The sequence below is a fragment of the Ursus arctos genome, unplaced genomic scaffold, assembly GCF_023065955.2.
Source record: "Ursus arctos isolate Adak ecotype North America unplaced genomic scaffold, UrsArc2.0 scaffold_12, whole genome shotgun sequence".
Taxonomy (NCBI): Eukaryota; Metazoa; Chordata; class Mammalia; order Carnivora; family Ursidae; genus Ursus; species Ursus arctos.
The window spans coordinates 52,851,769-52,871,390 of NW_026622786.1; the positions used below are offsets into that span (position 1 = coordinate 52,851,769).

The window sequence follows — 19,622 nt, forward strand, 5'->3', positions numbered from 1 at the left end:
TTTGCATTTATCTATGAAATTTTTTCCTTTCAAATTTTCTTACTCCTGATTATGGCCTTTCCTTTTCACTGGAAGAATTTCCTTTCATCTTTTTTGTAAGGCTGGTTTAATGGCGATGAACTCCTTTAACTTTTATTTATCTGGGAAACTTTTTAATTCTCCTTCTATTCTGAATGATAACCTTGCCAGGTAGAGTATTGTTGGTTGCGAGTTTTTTTCCTTTCAGCACTTTGAATATATCATGCTGCTCTCTTCTGGCCTGCCAAATTTCTGCTGAACAATCAGCTGATACCATTACAGGGTTTCCCTTTTGTATAACTGTTCTCTTTTCTCTGGCTGTTTTTAAAATTCTCTATTACTACTTTTTGCCATTTTAATTATTATGTGTCATGGTTTGGACCTCTGAAGGTTAATTTTGTTGGGGGTTCTCTGTGCTTCCTGGATCTGGATGTCTCTTTCCTTTACCAAATTTGGGAAGTTTTCAGCTATTATTTCTTCAAATACATTTTCTTCACATTCTCTCTTTCTTGTCCATCTGGGATCCCTATAATGCAAATGTTATCACACTTGACATTACTGTTCATGTGGCTGTTCAGCTTGATTCCTTTCCATTAGCCTGTCTTCTGGATCACTGATCCATTCTTCTGAATCCTCTAATTGGCTGTTGATTCCCTCTAATGTAGTTTTTATTTTGGTTATTGAGTTTTTCATCTCTGATTGGTTCTTTTTTTATATTTTAATCTCTTTGTTGAAGGTTTCACTGAGAGCCTCCACTTCTGTTTTCAAGTTCAGTCAGTATCTTTATGATCATTACTTTGACTTTTCATCAGGCATATTGCTTATCTCCATTTCATTCGGCTCTTTTGCTGTGGCTTTGTTCTGTTCTTTCATTTGGGGCATATTCTTTTGTCTCCTTGTTTTGCCTAACTCTCTGTGTGTTTCCAAGTATTAGGAAAGTCGGCTACATTTCCTGGTCCCGAAAGTAGTGGCTTAATGAAGAAGAGGTCCTGTGCTGCCCTATAATACAATGCCCCATGTTCACCAGAACCAGGTCCTTCAGGGGTATCTTCTACGTGGGTGACATATGCCCTGCTGAGCCACATTTACCTTTGGTCCAGTTCACTGCAATGGCTCATTTTGCCTGTTGTAAGCTCACTGGGCAGGCTTTAATTCCTGTGCTGTTAAGGGGCCAATCTGAGGCTGCTGTGGGCTTGTAGTGAGGTGGTGTCAGTAGTCAGACCAGATGCCTGCCCCCAGCCTGTCTGCCAGGGCTGCAGTCACACCAAACTGCAAGCCACCCTCCCTACATTGTCTTCTCAGAGGGTCTCATTGATGCGCAGGGCCTACAGTCAGACCAGATGCCTGCCCCCAGTCTATCCATTGGGGCTGCAGTTGCAATGACCTATAGGGTACTCTTCCTGCCTTATCCCCTGAGAGGCTTTCATTGGTGGGTAGAGTTGGCAGTCAGACAATACAGTCAAAAAATACATGGAGAAAAATGAAAATGAAAACAAAATGGTCCAAAATCTTTAGGATTCAGTAAAAGCTGTCTAAGAGGGAAGATTGTAGAAATACAAGCCTACCTCAAGAAACAAGAAAAATCTCAAATTAAGAACCTAAATTTATACCTAAGGGAACTAGAAAAAGAACAAACAAGGCCCAAAGCCGGTAGAAGGAAAGAAACAATAAAGATCAGAGCAGAAATCAACAAAAATAGAGACTTCGAAACAATAGAATAAATCAATGAAACCAGAAACTGGTTCTTTGAAAAGATAAACAAAATTGAAGAACCATTAGCCAGACTCACTAAGAAAAAAAACAGAGAGGATTCAAATAAATAAATTCAGAAATGAAGGAGAAATAACAACCAACACCACAGAAATATGAAGAATTATAAGAGAATATTATGAAAAAGTATATGCCAATAAATTAGATAACCTAGAAGAAATGGATAAATTCCCGGAAACATATTACCTTCTAAACTAAATCAGGAAGATATAGAAAATTTGAACATATGGCACTAATTACTAGTAATTTCATTACTAATAATGAAATTAAATCGATAATCAAAAAACTCTCAGAAAACAAAAGTCTAGGATCAGATGGCTTCCAAATTCATACTACAAGGCCGGAATTACTCTGACACTCAAACCAGATAAAAACACTACAGAAAGGGCAAACAATAGGCCAATATCTCTGATGAACATAAATGCAAAAATGTTCAACAAAATATTTTCTATTTTCTTTCTGTTTATTTTGCTGTTTGTTTCTAATATCCTGAGGTGATTGTTTATCTCATTGAGTTTTAGCCTTTTTTCTTTTTTAATATATAACATTTAAGGCTATAAATCAGCCCTCTAAATTCTTTTTAGCTGTATCCTACATGTTTTTGATAGGTATGAGTTTATTACTCAATTGAAAACAATTTTTAAAATTTGCATTATGAGTAATTGTATAATTCCATGGGGATATTCTGTTTATCTTCTTATTATTTATTTATAGTTTGATCACACTGTGATCAGAAAACACTCTCTGTTACCTCAGTCCTTTAAAATTTATTGGGGCTTGTTTTAATGATCTCATATGAGGGGCGCCTGAGTGGCACAGCGGTTAAGCGTCTGCCTTCGGCTCAGGGCGTGATCCCGGCGTTCTGGGATCGAGCCCCACATCAGGCTCCTCCGCTGGGAGCCTGCTTCTCCCTCTCCCACTCCCCCTGCTTGTGTTCCCTCTCTCGCTGGCTGTCTCTGTCAAATAAATAAATAAAATCTTTAAAAAAGATGATCTCATGTGAATCCACTATTGAAATATTGCATGTGGACTTTAGAGTATTTGTTCTGTAGTTGTTGAATGTAATATATATATCTCAATTAGGTCAACTTTCTTAATCATCATTGTTTGAATCATCTATTAAGTAGTTTTTCTTCTGATTTTATCTATTATTAACAGATGTATGTTTAAATTTCCTGTATGATTGTGGATTTGTCTATTTCTTCTTTTAGCTCTTCTAATTTTCTCTTACATAGTTTGAGGCTGTTAGTATGTATATATATATATAAATTTTAAGTATAAGTGCAAATTGAAATTGTATTGTTAAGAGTGATTATCTTAGTCAATTTCTATTGTGGCAAAATATATATAACATCAAGTCTGCTATTTTATCCATTTTCTAAGCGTACAATTCAGTGGCATTTCTTTTCACCATGTTGTGCAACCATAACCACTATATAGTTACAAAATGTTTCCATCACCCCAAATAGAAACTCTGTAATCATTAAGCAAAAATTCCCTGTGCTCCCCTCCTCCCAGCCCCTGACAAATCTACTTTCTGTCTTTATGAATTTGCCTATTCTAGATATTTCATATAAGTGAAATCATACAATGCATCATTTTGTGTTTGGTTTATTTCACTTAGCATATGTTTTCAAGGTTCATCCATATATATGGCATATATATTAGAACTTCATTCATTTTTATGGCTGAATAATATTTCATTGTATGTATATACTGCATTTTGTTTTGCCATTGATTTGTTGAATACTTGGGTTGTTTCCATCTTCTGGCTGATGTGAACAATGCAGCAGTAACATGGTAGAAAAGTATCTTTTGAGTCCTTGCTTTCAATTTTTTTAGCTACATACCTAGGAGTGGAATTGCTGGGTCATATAGTAATTCTGTGTTTAGCTTTTTGAGTAACAACCAAACTATTTTCAATAATGTGTATTGCCTTAAAATTTGTTTAGAGTGCTAGTAATATAGGAATGCTGGCTCCTTTCTGTTTATAATTACAGAGTATATATATTTCCATTTCATGTTTGAATATTTTTATAGTTGTTTTATTCAGTCTGAATATCTTTGTCTTTTACTGATGCATTTATTCCATTTATGTTTTATTTCATTAATTAGTATTAATAACTAATATATTTTAAATTACCACAGTTTTGCTCTTTGTCTCATTTGTTCTATTGTTTTTTCTTCTTTCTTTTCTTCTTTTGAATTGATTTTTTTATCATTCCATTCCCCCCACCCATTCATAAGCTAACATTCTCTATATCTATTCTTTTAAAATTTTTGCTATATGAACACATAACCTATCAACTCAAAAGTTAGTAAATAATGCTGTTTTTGTACTAAATACTACAAAGACTTTGAACACTAACTCCATTTACTCTCTTCCTGGTTTGCACGCTTTTACTTTGGTGAATTTAACTTATTTTTCAATCTCATAAGACATCATTAATGTATTATGCCCAACATTGCATTGTGTAGATTTATCCACATATTTACCGCTTTCTTTTTTCTTCATTCTTTGTAGCACCTCAGAGCTTCCATCTGAGATCACATTCTTTCTTCCAAAATGACATCCTTCGGAATTCCCTTTTACAAGGATCTGAACAGTAGCAAACTAACTCTTTATGTTCTAATTGTTTTTTAAATATTTATATTGTGCTCTCATTCTTGAAAGGTGTTTTCACTAGGAATAAAATAATAGATTAACAAGTATTTTCCTTCACCCCATGGAGGATATCATTATACTGTCATCTGCTTTCCATTGATTCTATTGAGAAATCAGTTGCCAGTCTAGTTGTTCCTTTGACAGTAATCTCCACCCATACCCCACCCCAGTCTCTCCCCCCACCTCTGGCTGTCCATTAGTGTTATGATGAGGAATCTAGGTTTGAAGTTTGCTCATTAGCTAGTTCATTCTTTCCTCCCTGCTTCCTTTCCTTTCCTCCCTTCTTCCCTTCCTCCCTCCCTCCTTCTTCCTTCCCTTCCCTTCCCTTCCCTTCCCTTCCCTTCCCTTCCCTTCCCTTCCCTTTCTTCTTTCTTTCCTTTCCTTCCCTTTTACCTTCCCTTCCCCCTTCTCTTCTCTTCCCTCTTCCTTTCCCACTTCCCTTCCCTTTCCTTTTTCCCTGTATAGGATTTGTTTGGCTTTTTGAGTGTGTGAATTGTTACCGTTTATTGGCTCTGAAAAAGTATAGGTCATTATTTCTTCAATATTATCTCTGCCATGTCATCTCTTTCTTCTCCTTCTAGAACTAATTAAATGTACACTAGTCTTCCTCACTCTGTTTTCCAGCAATCTTAATCTCTTTTTCATATATTCCATTACTTTGAATCTCTGTGCTGCCTTCTGTAAAATCTTATGACCTAAACTTCCTGTTCTTTAATTCTCTTTTCATTTATGTTGAACACGCTGTTAAACCACTGGTTTTTGTTTTGTTTTTAATTTCGGTAACTGTGATTTTCATTTCTAGAAGTTTTATTTGGTTCTTTCTAAAAGTTTCCTGGTCACCCTTTTATAGTTCCAGTATCCTGAAGATATTTTCAAGTGTGCCTTTTATATCTTTAATAATATTAGATACAATTATTTTTTAATCTATGTCTGATAATTCCAGTATCTGACGTCTTTTTTTGGCCCTGTTTCTACTATTGTTTCTTCTAGCTCTTATACATGCCGCTTATTTCTTTATGTGTGCTTAGTTGTTTTTCATTGTGTGCTGCTCATTGACCTTGAAAAATTGTTTATGTAAATACATTGAGGCCTAGGAGGAAGATGACTTCTCAGAATGGGTTCGTATTTGTCACATTCAATCCCTAAGGGTTTTACCAGTATTCTGTACCAATTTAACTTTATGGCTTGAATTTTTTTGGACCTTCAAGAGGTTGTAATTACAGTAATTCCAGGAAGTGATCACATATTTTCAAGGGTGAAACTGTTTCACCATTGTATTGTTTAGCAGTCTCCTATGGGTGGAGATTTGGGGAAAACAGCTTGTGAATTCCTAGTTTTGCTGGTGGATTTCCTTTTGTACTTTACTCTTTAGGAAGATGGAATCTCAAATTGACTGAATTAGCAAATGCCCTCAGGGCAAAAGTAGTTTTGGTACTCAGTATATTTTAGATTTGAACAAATTGAGGGTTGCTGAAGGGGAGGTGGGGCAAAATGGGTAATGCATATTAAGGAGGGCACTAGTCGTGATGAGCACTGGGTGTTATACGTAAGTGATGAATTACTAAATTCTACTCCTGAAACTCATAGTACATTATATGTTAACTAAGTAGAATATAAATAAAAACTTGAAACATTAAAAAAAACATATTTTGGGGCACCTGGGTGGCTGTCTGTTAAGTGTCTGACTCAATCTCAGCTCAGGTCTTGATCTTGGGGTCATGAGTTCAAGCTTCATGTTGGGCTCCATGCTGCACATGAGCCAACATTAAAAAAAAAAAAAGATTTTATTGGTCATGTGAGCATCTTGATACTTTTAATATAGTTGTATTTTTTTAAAGATTTATTTATTTAGGGATGCCTGGGTGGCTCAGTAGGTTAGGCATCTGCCTTCGGCTCAGGTCATGATACCAGGGTCCTGGGATCGAATCCTGCATCAGGCTCCTCGCTCAGCAGGGAGCCTGCTTCTCCCTGTTCTGCTGCTTCCCCTGCTTGTGCTCTCTGTCTCTGACAAATAAATAAAATCTTTTTTTAAAAAAAGATTTATCTGTTTATTTGAGAGAGAGAGTGAGAGCAAGTGAGCATGAGCAGGAGGGAGAGACAATCTCAAGCAGACTCCACACTGAGCACAGAGCCCTCCATGGGGCTCAATCTCACGACCCTGAGATCACAACCTGAGCTGAAACCAAGAGTGGGACCCTCAACCAACTGTACCACCCAGGTGCCCCTAGTTGTGTTTTTATATAACTTTAATACTTGACTAACATTTTATATTATTTTATATTATATATATATATTTTAATATATCATATTTATATATTATCTTTATATTCAATCCAACATTCTTAGTTCTCAGTTTCTGTAGTCAAGTGTCTGAAGTAAGCTGCTCCTGAGACTAGCTCCTGGTCTGGTGTCCACTGAGCTCTCACAGTTGTATCTCTGGTTTTCTGCTCTTATCTGTTGCTCAAGTCAAAGTGGAGTATTTCATAGGATCGTCATTTTTCCCCACTTGGTCAGGAGCAGGTGGTATACCTCAGCTGACATTGGTCCACCATGGTTCTCATCAGCACCAGCACCACAGACTTCTTTGATTCTCTGCCACATCCTCTATTCATTGTCTTCATCTCCACTTCTACTGGGCGTCGTCACCTTGACCACTTTCATGGCAGAGCTATTATCTCTCAACTGAGCCATGTTCTCTGTCCCTTTACAGAAGATGCAGGAAGACTTGAGTCCATTCCCCACCACACAGGAGCTAATGGGGCTCAAATTGGGCACTCTTTGTGCCCTCTATTCTGCTCTCTTTCCTCCTCTGGGCCAACTCTCTGTGCTGCTGACTCACCTTAATCAGTGATTTCCTTCTTGAATCCCAAGTGGGAAGCAGAGGAGAAGCTCTCTGGTCTTAGCCTTCCCCTCAACCAATCTCACACCCCTTTCCTCTCTGGGACTTACTCCTGGGATCAAGAAAACCTCTCACTAACTGGCTTTCGTAACTCCAACTCCAACTTCTGCCCACAATTCATTGGCACAGGAAGAAGGCTGAAGCAGCCCACTTCCTCAACATCATATCTGCGTTCTGTCCAAGGACAGCAAGCTCAATGGTCTCATCATTATAGGTGGACACAGTTGTTTCACTGTGCTAAAAAAGAAAGTCCATGGTCTAGTCTACCAGGCTTAACCCTTGATATGTCAATGGTAGGAAAAGAAAGGTGGAAAATTTCTTCTCTCTCACCTTTTTTTCCGGCTTCCTAAATAACTATTGTGATCAAAAATCCTATTTTGGATGTCAGAAGCTGATTTTTAACCCTTCCTTTATTAATTCCTGCTTTAACAATCCTAATCCCACCCTCCACATGCCACTCTCAGGCCAATAGATGCTTCAGGCCAACTAAAAAAAGATCATACCCATGAAAACATTTTAAAAAAGCATATTTGGGGCACCTGGGTAGCTCAGTCGAGTGAGCATCCAACTCATGGTTTCAGCTCAGGTTATTATCTCATGGGTCATGGATTGAGCCCTGTGTTGGGCTCCCTGCTCACCTCAGGATTCCCTGTCTCACTCTCCCTCTGCCTCTCCCCCAACTCACACACTCTCCCTCTCTCTAATAAATCTTTAGAAAAAGAAAAAGTATATTAATATGTTCCATAAATATCCAAGTTTCAGATATATATGTATATTATTTTTTAAACAAAAGCATTTGTATTATTTATTGCTGTTGTAATAAGTTATGCCAATATTTAGTGGCTTAAGATAATGAATACTTATTATTTCATAGTTTCCATAGGTCATAACATTTGGAAGTGGCTTAGTTTGGTGATTTTGACTCAGGATCTCCTAGGACGTTACAGACAGATGAGAGAGAGGGCCACAATCTCCTGAAGGCTTGACTGAGCTGAACTTCCAAGTTTATTCCCATGGCTATTAGCAGGATGCCTCAGTATCTCCGGACAGGGCGACTGGCTTCTCTCAGAACAACTAATCTAAGAGATAAGAGAGGGAGTGGGAAGCAATCGTGCCTATGATGTCCTCGTCTCTGAAGTCACACATTGCCACTTTTGTTTCATTCTGTTCATCAGAAATGGGCCACTAAGTCCAGCTCATACTCAAGGTTAGGGGAATTAGGCTCAACCTCTTAAAGGTGGGGTCAAAGAATTTGCGGACATTTTGAGCCACCACAGTATTCAAAATTATGTATCGCCCCCTTCCTATGTGCCAGTGTGTAAAAACCAACAACAAAACCGCGATTCCTGCATGGTAGAGCTCAGAGTCTAGTGGGTGCTTGAACGTGAAAACAGGCAATTACGGTACACTGAGGTATGGGTCCTCGTTTTCGCCCATGTAACAGGGGGGACAATAGATGCTTGGGGGCACACAAGTCAATATATGTGAAAATGCTTTTGTGTAAGTGTCGTTTAGCCAAAGTGACCAAGAGCTGAGACTCAAGAGGCAAAATACCTGCCTTCAAATCTCAGCTCTGCCCCGTACTGGCTGTGTGAGCCTGAGCCACGAGCTCATCTCTGTGCTTCAGCTTCCTCATCAGTAAGACGGGAGAAGAACAGCACCTAACTCGCAGGGTCCTTGTGAGGTTTAAATGAGTTAGCATGTGGAAAGCTTTACAAGATACCTGGAACATAGCAAGAGCTAGTTATCACAGCTGTCAACTGCAAGCTGCTTCAGAAATGAAAGGTAATATTATTCTAATTTCTGAGTCTAAGTACATAGCCTTATGCCTGTCTTACTGAAAATGAAATTAACTTAAAAAAATGTTTAATGATGTATTTGTACTTTTATCTCTTTAAGCATATGACACATGTAGTAAAGAGAATGTCACTCTTCATCTCTACCCCACCCACTCATTCATCCCACTTCCTTCCCCAGAGGAAACCACTTTAACAGTTTCAGGAACGTTCTTTCAGAAAATTTTCTACCTATTTAAAAAGCTATGTATTTTTAAAATACTTCACTATAAATGGAATCGTATTATACATATCTGCTACTTTACTTGCTTTTTCTGTTAATGATTTTATTGTTAATAGTTAACAGGGCTTTTCATGTTAGTGATCACAGCTTTACATTTCCTTTTAATGACCAGAGGAAATTTTGTAGGACAGATACTCTGTCAATTCTGTAAGCATTCTTCTATTGATGGCCATCCATGGTGATTCCAACTTTTTATTATTATAAACAATTGTGTAATAAACATGAACATTTAAATGGACTTTCTAGCCTTCGAAGACTTCATGAATATACATGTTTTTGATTAAGACCTGTTATACTCATTGAACCTATAAAGGTCTCATGAAAAAGTCTATGGAGGGGTGCCTGCGTGGCTCAGTTGGGTAAATGCCCAACTCTTGATTTCAGCTCAGGTCTTGATCTCAGGTTGTGAGTTTGAGGCCTGCATTGGGCTTCATGTTGGGTTTAAATTTCTGAGTCTACAGAAGTTTAAACCTTTTAGCTTGACATCCAGGAATTTCTCCAATGTGAGCTCAAACTATTTCTGCAATTTTGTTGCTTAGTGCTTTTGCACAAACTCCATACCTAGACAAATTATCTTATGCAATATTACTAGAACACACCATACACATTTTTGCCTTCAGGCCTTTGACTAGTAAAGGTCTTCCTAATCCCCTCAGCATTTCTGTCCTACCCTTCTGTAGTGGGTAACAGTGGGGTGGTCTGTCCATCCCATAGAGTGGGCCCCTGGTTTCCTACTTGATCACAATCGTTTGGACCAGGAGTTGACACTAGACTCAAGCTGTGCAAATCACAGTCTCCCTGTGGAACTTGGAATTGGGACTAACAATGAGCATCTCTTTAGGTGGCCAGACTTGGGTCACCATGGGATCTGTGAGATGGTTATCTGATCCATGAGGGCAAGAAATGCAGCCAAAGCTGGCTGGTAGAGACAGAAGAATGAGATGGAATTATAGAGAGATGAGACACAGTCTGGGTGTTTTCCCAAAATAGCACCTTGGATTTTCTTCCATCCAATGACCCAGTTACATTCCTGCCTTGGAGTCTGTCAAAACTGGGTTTACTAAAGCTGGTTTTAACTATTTACATTCATAAAAGTGGATCCCATTGTATCTTCCTGGAACGTTGAGCCCCAGATACTCTGATGTGTGAGGGCTTGCACCTGCACGCACTAGTGGAACTTGGAATTTAAACCTGCAACTTAAAACGATTCATTTTGGCCACTTTGTTTCAAAATCAGGACTCTCCAGCATTACTGTGCAAACAGGAATTCTAGATGAGGAAGATAAAGATGAACGCTTTTTTTTAAAATTTGAACCATCTTGGATGGACCTTTCTAAGGCAGATGGCAAACATTACCTAGCTTATTAAACCAAGTGCATGACTGTTTAATCATCTCTGGATGATTCAAACTACACATTATGAAGATCAGTCATTTTACATCCAAGGCATAATTCAGTGAGTCTCTAGGTTCGTCTAACATAATGAGCACCTGCCACTAAAACAGAATAAAATAAGCCCCCTTTTTCAAGAGGAAAATGAGACATCAGATGAGTTCCCCCTTTAAGAATGGAGACTATTTTAATTCGAGAAAAACTGTGAAGCAAACCACCTAGACTTAAAGATATTTTCAAATTCAGATGCTAGACTGTAAGCTATTTCAGTCTTTGCAGAAGGGAAAGCTAAGTTTATGATTTAGTGAGCTACTCATGGGGCTTAATGATTCATCAATTAGGTTACCAAATAAGATTTAATTTTACCATGTTCAATTCTCTCCATGAGAAGAAACAGATTTTTCTCTGTGGCTTCTCTCACCTGTGTGCAGAGATAAAATCTCTCTTGCTATAAAGCCCATACTCATTGTTTACCTCTATGTTAGTACCGACTCAAGGTCGGTGAAACAGATTTAGTTGTGGGATGTCCTAAAATGGGTGTAGCTGGTGTCCGATCAAAGAGTTTGCAAATCATATTTACTACTAAACTTATGAGGATCTTATTTTGGTTGTTTGGTTTAGAACTAAGCCCCTTTTTGCCACCTACAAAACCTCCAGTGTAATTTTTTTATTTGTTTTGTTTTTAATTGAATAGTTTTTGTTTAAAGTAGTCATGCTTACCTGAGAATGTATAAGACATACATGTACATTCCGCAGAATAAAAATAAAGTAACCATTCTGCCTAGCTCCCCCAGGTTAAGAAAAGAACGTTTTCCTTGTCAAAGAAACTTCCTGTGTGGGCCTCCTCAGTTGCTTTCCCCTCCCTACACTGCTGAGGTAATCAATGTTCTGATTTTTAGGATAATTATCCCTTTGGTTTCTTTAGTTTTAGGACCTATGCTCATCCCTAAACAAGAGTGTTTAGTTTTGTCTGTTTTGAACTTAGTATAAACAGAATCATATTGTGTATTTTCTTCAGGGGTTTGCTTCTTTCAACCTTGTGCTTGTATTATCTGTGTTCCTGTGTTTTTCATTGCTGTACAGTAGTTCCTTTTATGCATGTACAATAATTAATTATATATTCAACCCTTGGTGGACATTTGGATTGCTTCCAACTTGCTGTTATTATGAACGATGCTGCTATCAACATCCATGTATATATTTCCTAGTGCCAGAGTTTCTAATTGAAGGTATATAACTTGGAGCAGAATTGTAAAGTCGTAGGATACTGACATGTTCAGTCTTCCGAGGTAAAGCCAAACTGTTTTTTTAAGTGCTTATACAAATTTGTGCTTTTTTTAAAAAAGATTTATTTATTTATTTATTTATTTGAGGAGGGAGGGGCAGAGGGAGAGGGAGACAATCTCAAGAAGACTCCCCACTGAGCATGGAGCCCAAGGCAGGGTGCGATCCCATAACACTGAGATCATGACCTGAGCTAAAATCAAGAGTTGGACACTTAGCCAACTGAGCCACCCAAGCGCCCCGCAAATTTATGCTCTAATCTGTGATGTATAAGTTCCCATTGTTCCATGGTAGTTTCTACATTTGGAACAGCCAAACTTACTTTCATCAATCTGACGGATATATAAAAATATTTCAGTGTGGTTTTACTTTGCATTTTAGGCCTTACTGCTAACGTTGAGCATCTTTTCATATGTTTACTGGCTATTTGAGTTTCTCCTTTTGTGAAGTTTCTGTTTTATTTAGTCTTTTGTCCATTTTCCTTTTTTGTGTTTGTTACTAATTTCTAAGTATTCTCTGTGTCTATTTTTTTAAGATTTATTTATTTATTTATTTATTTATTTGAGAGAGAGAGAGAGAGGAGAGAAGGGCAGAGGGAGAGACAGAATCTTAAGCAGACTCCCCACTAAGCGCAGAGCCTGATTCAGGGCTCCATCCCACAACCCTGAGATCATGACCTGAGCTGAAATCAAGAGTCAGACACTTCACTGACTGAGCCACCCAGGCGCCCCTCTTTGTGTATTTTTGTTACTACTCTTTTATCACTTTAAATGTGTTGCAAATAGTCATCTTCTTCCAGTGGATGGTGGGTATCTTATGAAGTTTTTTGATGAATAAATGTTCTCAATTTTAATGTAGTCTAATTTACCAATCTTTTCTCTTATGTTTATACATTTTATGTCTGAAGAAAACTTTCCCTACCCCAGGGAAAAATTTTTATGGTTTGCCTTTTACATTAGATTTTTTAATTCACTTGGAGATTATTTATATGTATGGTATGAAGTAAGGATCCAATTTTATTTTTGTAACTATAAATACCCAGACATCTCAGCACTGTTTCTTGTGGGCTCCATCATTTCTCCTTTATTCTGCGTCCCCCTTTGCCTATATATTTGTGGATCTAGGTCTGCCCTCTCTCTTCAGATTCATTGATTTATTCTTCTATGCTTGGACCATTACCATATTATCTTCATTATAATGACTTTATGCATTTTAGTATCTTTTTTTTTTAAGATTTTATTTATTTATTTGACAGAGATAGAGACAGCCAGTGAGAGAGGGAACACAAGCAGGGGGAGTGGGAGAGGAAGACGCAGGCTCCCAGCGGAAAAGCCCGATGCGGGGCTCGATCCCAGAATGCTGGGATCACACCCTGAGCCAAAGGCAGAGGCTTATCGACTGAGCCACCCAGGGGCCCCTGCATTTTAGTATCTTAATGGCAAGCCCCTCCTTCTTCTTCAAGAATGTCTTGGCTATTTTTGGCCTTTTGACTTATTTTAGAATCAAGTTGTCAAGTTCCACCAAAAAAAGTCTGTTGGGATTTTAACTGGAGTTGTAACTAAATCTATAGGTTAGTTTGGGGAAGAATTCACATCTTTAAATATTAAATCTTCAAGTCCATGAACATAGCATATCTCCATTTATCTATTCAACAACATTCAATAATGTTTTATGATTTTCTTGCATATATTTAGTTAGATTTATTCCTGGGTAATTTTTTAACATATAAATGTGGATGCTACCACAAACGTGCTAGGTGTTGCCTTTCATTTGTGAACTGGTATCTAGAAATGAATTACTTTGTAATTGTATTATTCTAAGGCTACTGTAACAAGGTGCCACAAACTTAGTGGTATAAAATGACAGAAATTTATTATCTCACAGTTCTGTAGGTCAGATGTCCAAAATCGGTTCCACTGGGCTTAAAATCAAGATGTTGGAGGCTTTGCTGCTTTCTGGAGGCTCTAGGGGAGAATCTGCTTCCTTGGCCTTTCCAGTTTCTAGAGCTGCCCACATGCCTTGGCTTGTAGCCCCCTTCTCCCCCTTCAAAGCCAGCAACAATAGGTTGACTGACTTTTGAGACACAATTTTTCAGTTTTAAGTTTTACATTTGGCTCACCCAGATAATCTAGGATAATACAATCATCTTAATTTAATCACATCTACAAAGTCATTTTTGATATGTAAGGCAAAAATCCACAGGTTTCAGGGATTTGGACATCTTTGTAGGGGAGAGGGACTTCATTCTGCCTACCATAATAATACTGATTTTGAATCCTACGATCTTGCTAACCTCTCTTATAAATTCTTATCATTTATCTATAAATTCTTTTAGGTTTTCTGCATATACAATCAAATCATTTGCAAATAATGCGTTTTGTTTTGTCCTTTCCAATGAGTGTGTGTGTGTGTGTGTGTGTGTGTGTGTGTATTTTTCCTACCTTTAATGTCAAGGTAAAACAAAAAGAATGGCTGGGGAAAAAATGTAAAAAACCAAAAATACTGACTAGGACTTCCAAAATAACGTTAAATTTGAATGATTATGTCAGGCAATCCTGTTTTGTTTCAAATCTCTAAAGGAATACTTTCAGCATTTCACCGTTAAGCGTAGTATTTGATGTAGGCTTTTTTTCTCCTGAAATTGAGATGATCATATGATTTTTCTCCTCTAATCTGTTAATCACATTAATTACATTAATTGATTTTCTAATGTTAAACTAACCTTCCTCTCTGCATTTTAGGAGTTATGCTAACGAGTGATTATGGGCCTTTTATTTTCCTTTCTTGTATGCATTATCCTAATTAGGTTATTGTAGTTAGGTTACAACAGTCTCATAAAATTAGTCACGGAGGGTACCTACTTTTTCTATTCTCTGAAGTAGTTTGTGTAAGATTGGAATTATTTGTTACTGCATTGCTTTTAATAAAATTGCTGAGTTTCTAAACCTAAGCTACATTGTGAAGCTTTGTACATTCTTCAAAGTGTCTGTGTCAAGTGCTTTACTATAGAATTATTCAATCTAGGGAGATTCGAGGTATTATCTCTTTTTTTTTTCTTGATAGGGAAACTGAAGCTAAACATGTTACATATATGCCTAAAGATCATATAGTTACTAAATGGCCTACCAGAACTTGAATTAAGACTGCTTGGCTCTGAATCCATTGCTCAACATCAATTTTTATTGATACTCTCCAGAAGTATTGATATCTTGGCTGCCATAAGTTTACATTTTTTCAAAAAAATTTTTATGGTGTCTCTATGTCTTCCTTTGATGGTATTTCTTGCCATCACTTTTCTCCTTTCTTTCTCCTTGCCCCACTATTTCCTTAATTCCTATATGTTGCACTCCCAGAGACAAAAATAGGTTTTAACAGTAAATGTGTTCTGAGCCTCTGAGGGACATTCTTAGAAGTAAGGAGCATGAGCTTTGTAACATCCATTTCAAACAGGCTAAGAAGATTCTATTATTCTTTTTGTTTCTCTTAGGTTGCTAGACTGTTAATTAGCTTTATATGTCCTACACTTTGCTACTCAAAGTCTAGTCTGCGGAGCAGCAGAAATGGTGTCTCCTTGGAGCATGTTAGTGGCAAAGCACGTCCCACCCCAGAACCAATAAATCAGCAGCTGCATTTTACCAAGCTCGCTAGGTGATTCCTGTGGACAGTAAAGTTTGAGAAACATTGACCTACATCACCAATTAGACTATAAAATCTTTGCAAACCCCTTCTACCTTATACCTTTCCTATCCCCAGTTCCAAGCACCATGCCTCACGCAGAACCACACACTGAAATGAAGTCTGTGATGATGATTTTGTAAGACACGTGGCAAATCAGAACGTTCAGTTCTGGTTTTGACTGTGTCAGGAACTCCATCTACTGTTGAATTTCAATCGCCTTCAGTTTCTCATCTATAAAATGAAGGAGTATAATTACACCTTTTCTACCCAAAATTCCAAAATGCTATACCATGACTGATAAGTATCTCAGAGCTAAATTAATTAATGTTGATAACAATTGAGATTGTCCTGAGGTATTTTCCTTGCAAAAATTTGACAGGAGTTACACAACGGTGTTGAGTGAAATATGCAATATACAAAAAATTTCACCTGCATCCAAACAGGTTGTTATTCTTAAGATCTCAGTTGGAAAAGGTGGCTTTTGTTTGATCAGATGCCTTTTCTCAAGCAGCAAAGCAGTGCGGTAATAGGGGCCAACATTTTGTGTTTCTAAAGTTCAGGTTCTGTAGCCTGGTATAATGACTGGCCAAGCGGGAACTGCAAAGTGGGAAAGCACGGGAGGTGATGCTTTGATTTCATGAACATTGGGTAGGATTATCAAACCAAAATTGACATATTCTACCTTGGCTGTCTAGAATTTCAAATTTTTCTAAGCAATTTTGTATTCATTCTCACCTTCAAGATATCAGAGGTAGAGACAGGGTAGAGACAGCAGAGTTAAAAAACAGATTGCTCCGGGTCAGAGTGTATCTGGCTGACCTACAAGATGAGACATTTCATAATTTGATTCTATCACTGCAACCCCCCCATCTTCTTGGAGAAGAATTTGTATTTGGATGTTATTGTTGTAACTATCATCATCATCATTGTGGAAACTATTGTTGACAACCCACAAAAGAATGAAGTTTTACTCATGATTGCCACTTACAGTTTTGATTCCTTCGACCTTAACATCAACTTGTTTGGCAATTCTGTTCCCTAAATTAGACATTTGGTATACTTGGTCAGCCTTGAAACTTCAAAGACAACAAGCTGTCCAGCCATCTGCATGACTGTCGTTGAAGTCCCTTGTGTTCTCACAGATTGCAGCTTGTCTCTTCTGAAAGATGAGCTACACATCTATTCTGAGCCTGAGCAAAATATCTGACCAGTCTCAGAGCAACCCTGACAGTTACTCACAAGTCTAGCAGTTCCCATGCAAAACACCAAACACTGTACTTATAAAAGAAAGGCTAGTGGCAAATGGTATCTTCCATACCATTTTGGAGAAGCACTGTTGTTTCTTTTTCTTTTTCTCTTTCTTTTTCTGTTCTCTTTCTTCCTTCCTCTCTTTCTTCCTTCCTCCCTCTCACCCACCCTCCCTTTCCCTCCTTTCTTCCCTCCCTCCTCCCTCCCTTCCTTCCTTCCTTTTCTTCTTCTTCTTCTTCTTCTTCTTCTTCTTCGCCTATTTTATGATTAACTTACGGGGATAAGACAAAAAGTACCTTGCGAACATCTTGCTTTGGCATTGCCAAATTCAGCCTATTACATGCATGTATCGTGTTTGGGAGTTGTTGCTTTGTTCTGTTTGTTGTAGATGGGAAGGAAGAGGGCATAGAGTAAGGATTTGCAGAGATGACTGCAGAAGGTGTTTTATTTTCCTGTAGAGGGAAAGGTACACCCGTCTCATAATTAGTAAGTATTTCACGTTGAAACGAGAGACAAATTCTATTCCCGCCTTCCACATTAATCAGCTAGGCGACCCTGGGCAAGTCACTTAACCTCTAAATTTCCTCATCTGCAAAATGAAAGCGTTGGTCTACACAGAGCCATCTAAATCCCTCCTTCCATCGTTCATTCAGCCCCTATCTATCCAGTGCCTACTGTGCACCATCAGTGCTAACACTGATTTTCGGAGAGCTCAAAATTTTGTCTCCACGACTTTAAGCATTCACTCCTCGTCCTCCTTTAAAACCAGCTCCTGAATTCTTCCCCCAATAGAGTGTTTCACTGAAAATATACACGGGGAAAAGAAACGTGTCGGTTGCAATCAACGTAGGGCGGACGTACGGCGGGCTAGTGAGCTGTTCTTTCTCTGAAAAGGGCGAGCTCTGCTTGGTAAAGGGCTACCCAGTCACCCGGAGAAATAGAATTTAAAGGGCGCCTGGGGTCAGAGCGGGATACCCAGCCGCTCCTTTCTCGGCGGAGGCAACCTGGGAAACATTTTTGGGCTCCGTCCGAGTCACGCGGCAATTCCACGGCAGGAATTGTGCAATGGGGCGAGTCGGGCGGGCGGCCGGGGTGGAAATAAGCGGGGGAGGCTGCCACAGTGCCAAATTTTTTTTCCTCCCTAGGGAACCGTGAGGCGCGACGGCGCGGCCGGGACGGCGGGGATCCGGATGGCCCCAAGCCCGGGCCAAGAGAGCCTCGCTTCGAGCAGAGGCCGAGGGTGGAGAAGCGCGTGGGGGCCGCCCCTTCTCGGCGCCAGAGACCGCCCCCGCGCGCCTCGCGGGGCTCCGCCGGGGGCCGCGCGCCGAGGGGGCGGGAGCCAGAGCGGGAACGGCGGCCGCGGCTCCCCTGCGGCCCGCGGCGACCCGGGGGGGAGGGGTGCCGCAGACTCACCGCGGCGACCGCGGCGGGGAAGTCCGGGCCGGTACTTTCGGTTAGAACACCCGGGCTTCCAGCGGCGCCGCGCCCCCGCCCCCGCCGGCCGGCTCGCGCTCTGGGCCGGTGACGCAGCCGTCCGGGTACGCAGAAGTCTGCGCGGAAGCCCGGAACCTCCCGGGCCGCCGGCGCCTCCCCGCCGCCCCCGCGCTGCCCCGGGCCCGCGCCTCCCCGCTCCCCTGCGCGGGGCCTGCGCCGGGGTGGCCCGGGGAGCCCAGGCGGGACGCGCTCTCTGGGCGCAGGCTCGCTGATAAACTTTTGGTCCGGTTCATCACTCATGTCACAGCCCTAGTGACGTGCGTACTATTATTAGCGTCACTTAGAGGTGAGGAAACAGGCTCAAAAAATACCAAGTTACGTGCTTGAAGTCAAACCGAAGGCAGAGCTGCGAAGCAAATCCAAGTCTGTCTTGACACAGCTGTGTGTCCTACTTCTCATGGATCAGCCTCTTCCCGGCTTTCATTCCCGTGAGCAGCAAACAGGTAACAGGTGGGACAGGTACACTGAGAGGTGGAGCCCCTCTTTCTGGGGCAGCGGGCGCAGTGTGCTTCTGGTTGGTGCTCACTTTCGCCCAAGTGTGCCGTAAAAATATTTTGGTCCAAGCGTATCACGAAGTGGACAAGGTTGGAAAGCATTTCGCAGAGCTTCTGCCTCTGCTTTCAAACCATATATTGGGATCGGGGACACCTAACATAAAGGATCTATTGGAGGATTAAATAAGACCGTGTTTACATGGTGCTAGCACCTCGAGGATCCTCAATACATATTAATTCTCTTTTCTTCTTGCAGCGCTCCCGGGGACATCTGGGCACTCTCCCTTCTAACAATGGAGAGGGGACGCAGTCATTTTAGGTCAGTACCCTCTCTGACAGATGAAAGATTTAACGCAGTCGACGGGAAAATCACTTACCCCCATCTCCATCTAATTAGTGACAGACGGCGAGCTGGGGGCCCTGTCTCTTGGAAGTGTGCAAGGGCTCTTGCCACCTCACCTCCCTTTTCCTCCCAGAAGCTTAAGAACAGCTCTGAGGCCAGAACGTGACTTCCTCGGAGACCTGATGACGGTGATGTGGGCGGGGACCTCCGGGAAGAAGGAGGAAGTCAAGTCCCCGGGTTCGCAGCTGGCCTGTCTGCC

The 19,622-nt window shown here is 40.1% G+C and overlaps 1 protein-coding gene across 4 annotated transcripts in view; it reads left to right on the forward strand.

Moving 5' to 3' along the window:
* The first annotated feature begins 18,696 nt into the window (after nucleotides 1–18,696).
* The window catches only part of JAK1 (Janus kinase 1), a 156,688-nt gene continuing 155,762 nt past the window's right edge, over nucleotides 18,697–19,622 (forward strand). For 2 of the 4 annotated variants that reach the window (XM_044383777.3, XM_048220460.2), the window contains exons 1-2: nucleotides 18,757–18,969; nucleotides 19,277–19,339. The gene's annotated coding sequence lies outside the window, so the exon portion shown is untranslated. Of the gene's footprint in view, nucleotides 18,970–19,276; nucleotides 19,340–19,622 lie in introns of all 4 variants that reach the window. The other 2 variants (XM_048220461.2, XM_048220462.2) reach the window with 2 other exon arrangements.